At 36.8% G+C, this 6000-nt stretch overlaps 1 pseudogene; it reads left to right on the forward strand.

Annotated features, from left to right (window-relative positions):
- Window positions 1-4070, forward strand: part of LOC127669234 (vomeronasal type-1 receptor 4-like) — a 45584-nt pseudogene extending 41514 nt beyond the window's left edge.
- The last annotated feature ends 1930 nt before the right edge of the window (window positions 4071-6000 follow it).

Consider the following 6000-nt stretch of genomic DNA (forward strand, 5'->3'; position numbering starts at 1 on the left):
ATAATTTACCCATTATTTTTAAAGAAAATCAATACTAACTTGAATAGTTGCTAGGCATGTGGCAAAATAAGGACTCCTGGGCTTTAACCCCTGTTTTATTCATTTGAATTTGCTTTGATTAATATCTGTTTATACAGTATGTGATGATCTCTCACCACAACTTTGATTTACATGCACTCATAGTGTTACCTTAATTTGTGATGTTGAGCCTGATTTTGCATACATTTTGGAAAATGTAAATTTTCCAAAATATAAATATAAATTTATAGGAAAATTTTCCAATTGTAGAATTCATCTTTCTTATCTTTTGTTTTAGTTTTCTTCTTATTATTTTTTAAATTTTCTATATTCTTTGTTTACATTCCAAATAATTTCCCCTTTCCTAGTTCCCCCCTCCCAATAAGTCCCATAAGCCCTCTTCCCTTCTCCCATTCCCCAATCACCCCCTCCCATTTCTCTGTCCTGGTACTCCCCTACAATGCTGGATCAAGTCTTTCCAGGATCAGGGTCTTCTAATTCCTTCTTCTTGGGAATCATTTGATATGTTAATTGTGTCTTGAGTATTCAGAGCTTCTGGGCAAATTAATATCCATCTCTCAGTGACTGCATTCCATGTGTATTCTTTTGTGATTGGGTTACATCACTTAGTTTTCTTCAAATACAGTTTCAAATATTTTTGTTAGGTAGAGGGATAAACCAGTGTTTATGAGTGCATATTGCTATTACCTTGGATTTGAGTTCAGTTCTTACTTTCAATCAATGACTCACAACCATCTTCAAATCCAGATACAGTAGACTGCAATATTCTGGGCCCTACTAGCTCTCACACTCACATACAACCAACCCCAGCACACACACATAATTTAAAACAAAATAAATATTAAAATGAAATATGTTTTATAAATTCTGAGGATTTAATACATCTTTCTAAGTCCAACTTTCAAATATTTTCTGTTGGGTTTTATTTTGGTGAAATTTGAATTCTGTTTCTTCTAAATTTATGAAATAATAGCATGTCTTAAAAAATTCTTTCTTTGAAAATAGACGCCAAATCATTGTGTTTGGTCAAAAGAAATGAAAATGTTAATCATTTGGGAGGCACGTTATTAGAGACAGGGTTTTGCTTTATAATTCATTTGCTGTCCTGGAAATAATGCTATAGAGTAGGCTAGCCTCAAATTTATATGTTTGTCTGCTTCTACCTCTTGATTGCTATGTTAAAAGTCATTCAACAACTTGGGCAGTGAAAACATTTTTCTTCAGTAAATATATCCCAAACTTTCCATTTAAAAATAGAGAATATTTACTTTGATAAGGAGTAAAGCTTTAAATATTATTCAATGGGAAAGCTATATAAATACAATGAAGTAATAAATGTATTATTTTAGCTAACATCATACAATAATGCAATCTTTAATGTATTTCTAGGATCTCATATCAATAATAAATTTATTTTCTTCTTTATTAGAATGAAAATTGCATTTGAAAATAAGACAAATCTGTGACCTACAGATTGGGAAAAATCTTCACTAACCCCACATCCAATAGAGGGCTAATTTCCAAAATATATAAAGAACTCAAGAAACTAATCACCAAAACACCTAACAACCCAATCAAAAATTGGGAATTGAGCTAAACCAAGATTTCACAACTGAAGAATCTCAAATGGCTAGAAGCACCTAAAGAAATGTACAAAGTCCTTAGTGATCAGAGAAATGCAAATCAGAATGACTCTAAGATTCCACCTTACACCAATCAGAATGGCTAAGATCAAAACTACAGGTGACAATGCATGTTGGAGAGGATGTAGAGAAAGAGGAGCCACTGCTGGTGAGATTGCAAACTGGTACAACCACTCTGGAAATCAATGTGGAGGTCCCTCAGAAAATTGGAAATAGATCTACTCAGCAATACCACTCTTGGGAATATACCAAAAAGATGCCCCACCATGCCACAGGGGCACATGCTCCACTATGTTCATAGTGGCATTATTTGTGATAGCCAGAAGCTGGAAACAACCCAGATGTCCCACGACAGAAGAATAGATACAGAAAATGTGGTTCATTTACACAATGGAATATCACTCAGCTATTAAGAATGAGGACATCTTGAATTTTGCAGGCAAATAGATGAAACTAGAAAATATCATGCTGAGTGAGGTAACTCAGACCCAAAATGACAAGCATGGTATGTGATCACTAATAAGTGGACGTTAAAAAGTAGAGAGTTCCTGAGATATAGTCCACATTACTCATAAAGTACTCACTTCAAGCTGAAGTGCCCAGGTGAGGACGCCTCAGTCCTACTTGGGAGGGAGAATAAGCCAATCACAAATGGGGATGGAGGGAGGGATCTGGAAAGGATCTGGAAGGAAAGTAGATGGGGGTGGGGGGGAGTGAGTGGAGGGAGAGGGGAACATGATCTGGTATTGGGTGAGGGAAAAGGACTGAAGCCCTGAGGGACAGCAGAAAGAGTGGAAACAGGCAATCTCGGGAGATAGGAGGTTGGGGAGACCCTCCAGAATGTACCAATGACCAGGGAGGTGAGAAACTCTTAGGACTCAAAAGGAGGGACCTTAGATGAAATGACTGACAGTAGGGAGAGGGAACCTCAAGGGGTGGTCCCAAGACACAATTACTGAGGCTATGGAGCACTCACAAATAGGAACCAAGCATGACAGCACTCCAGAAGACTCCACAAGCAGATGAAAGATCCAGATGCAGATATGTTCACTCAACCAATGGACAGAAGCAGCTGACCCTCATTGTTGGATTAGGAAAGGCTGAAAGAAGCAAGCTGAGGAGAAGGGCAATCCTTTAGGAGGACCAGCAGTCTCGTTTAATCACGACCCCTGAGATCTCTCAAACACTGGACCACCAAACAGGCAACATACAGCTGGTGCTGATATGAGGTCCCCAACACACATACAGTAGAGGACTGCTGGGTCTGTATTCATTCAGAGGTGATGCACCTAACCCTCAAGAGACTGGGGGCCCCAGGGAGTTTAGAGGCCAGTGGGGTGAGGGGTGGAGACATCCATGTGGAGTCAGGGGCGTGGGGAGGAGGTACAGGTGGATGGGGTGGGGGGAATAAAATATGGAGTGTAAAAAATTAATTAATAAAAACAAAATGTAACTTAAAAAAATAAAATAAAAAATAAATGGGAATTTAAAAAAAAAAAGAAAAGATTGCACTGGGAATTTTCCTCTTCTCCCAGATTATGGTGAGAACGCTTAGCAATTCCTCAATACTATTTTGTCATTTTGAAATTCACTGGAAAACATTTAATGCCCAAGGACCTGATCATAGAGCACTTGACTCTTGTTAATTGCCTGTTTATCATCTCAAGACACTCCACAGACACTGTTAGATTATGAACTAAAAGATTTCCTGATTTTTTGGATGTAAATTGATAATGCATATTTACCAAATAACCAGGGGGATGTCCCTTTATACAATGTGTCTATTGAGTTGCTCTAAGCAATCACAATCAGCCCCAGCAACTCCAGAAGAATGATGCTTAAACACAGAGCTCCAAGTACCTCAGTCCCTCCTGCTCACTTAGCTGGAATGTGCATTTATTTCTAAACATCTTGACTCCTACAAAAGTGTCAGGTCCAAGTTACAACAAAAATACGACTCACAGGATGAGTTATGGTTACTCTTTATGGTTTGCTTCAGGTAATTTTGAAACTGCACTGTATGTGCTCTTCTTGTGCTTCTGTGATGGACTGTGTCTGGGTTTCCTGATCTGTTCAAGTGTCTCCATGGTGAGTATGCTCTACAGGCCTAAGAAACAAGTCATTCATGTTTACAATGCTCAAGATTTTTTAAAAATCTCTCTTGAAAACATGAAAACTACCCTCATCCTGGTGTTCACTTTTGTCCTTTCTTATTCATTCTCCTCCGTTGTGGCTGCCATTACAACCTACTCTAAATATCCGATGCTACAGGGCGTAAATGTATTTACACTTCTAGAAATAAACTTTCCTATATTTTGCCCTTTTGTTCTCATCAGCAATATAAAGGCTAGTTCCAGCCTCTTTCTACCCTGCTTTCATAATAATTAGCTTTCTCAAAGAAAAGCATGAGACTTCATTGTCTGGTTTTTTTTTTGTACACTGGCATAAGATTTTGTATGTGGTGCAATGTTAGCACAGCATTTTGAAAATATAAATCTTTCTATATCTGATGTCTATATCATGTAGATTAGTTATTTTATCATGGTCATTCCACAAAGTTTTACTATCAAATGTTGAGCAATTTTTGAACATATATATACAGGATTATTATTTTATACAAAATGGTATGTGTTAATTGTCAAAGTAAGGTGAACATGAAAAATTAAATACTGTGGGGAGACTAGATATTATCTTATGGCTCAGGAAAAGATATATGCTTGCTTTGTTTTGTTTTGATATGTGCGGTGTGTGTCTCTGTGTGTGTTGTGCGTGTGTGTGTGTCTTCTTGTGTACAACATCATTTTTATTTTTTTATAAATGGTTATTTTTCTTGCATGTATGTTTGTTTACAACATGTGAAAAATAACTGAAGAGTTAATATCCAGGCATTGTACCACTTAAGATATTAGTAAGCAATAGATTTGCACCACCATTGATGTGGAAATAACACTTGGGCAGTCAGTGCTCTTAAGTACCAAGAATTCTCTCCATTTCCAAAACATTTTAATAAAATTTTAAAACTTTAAATGTTTAAAACGTTGTGTATGTCAGTGTGCATGATATATGTATATATTCAACATGCACGCCTACTTCACACAGAGGCAAGAAGTGTGTGTTGGATCCTTTGGAAATGTAGCTACAGTAAGTGGTGAACCACAGTGAATTTGCTGGGAACTATACTCAGTTCTTTTGCAAGATCATCACATGCTTTTAAAGGCGATCCAGCTCTCTAGCTCCAAGGCATTGTCTGTTACTTCTCATTTATGGGTGTAAGGTTATTTATTAATCCTCTACACCAGAAGTGGCATGATTCAAATTGGCTCTTCTGCCGTCAATTGAACCTCACTGGAATATCTTCATAGTCATAAGGACAATAAAGGCTAACAATCCCAAGTACATATTGTCAATTTGACATTCCTACATATGATTTTTAACCATAAAATCAATCTTTTAATAAAAGTCTATATTTTTAGGTCAAAATGGCACAATAATGCCAACTTTAAAATGCATAATTAATCATAGGAAGATAAATTCATATATACCACAATTTGTGGAAGAATTCCCATAAAGAAACAACAAGGATACATATGTATATACAAAGACACACGCATACATACATACATACATACATACATACATACATACTCATATATATTTCTGTTTATGGAAACCCCCAAACATTTATGATCATGATACATTTTAACCATTCCAGAAAACTGAATTTCATTATATCATCAGGGAAATGGCTAAGGATGGACCAGGGGTGGGGATGTGGGGAAGGATAACTGACACTAAAAGTCCATGAAAATGCCATACGATAGGCCTGTGAATGCATGAGTGTTTCTTTTGGGTTATGCTACACGGAATATTATGTTCATCTTAGAAGCCAGAACTTGCCACCTAATAAGCAGTGTGTAAGATGTCTCCCTTGAGTTTTTGGAGACACCCCAAATAATACAGACTATTGCCTGTGCTCTTAGTTACCAACCAGAAATTTATGGTAAGATCCTCTTGCTGAAGACAACACATGCTTTGAACATGAGATATGACAAATCAAATTCATATTGGCCAGATGTTTCAACCTTGCTGGGTTTATTCCATACCACATGAGATGCATTCAACATTTTGGAAGAAGGAATTCCTTAATAGTATTAGTCAGCTATGAATACTGTGACCTACAATATTGGCTGTCCTAGTAAATAAAATACTCTCGTTGTCACATTGGTAGCACAAGTATTATGGCACAAGCAGTCACTTTCTGTTTGGATATAGTGCTTGTTTTATAGTAACAGTTTTCAACTAGTGACTTGTAACTGTT

This window comes from Apodemus sylvaticus, chromosome 19, assembly GCF_947179515.1.
Source record: "Apodemus sylvaticus chromosome 19, mApoSyl1.1, whole genome shotgun sequence".
Taxonomy (NCBI): domain Eukaryota; kingdom Metazoa; phylum Chordata; class Mammalia; order Rodentia; family Muridae; genus Apodemus; species Apodemus sylvaticus.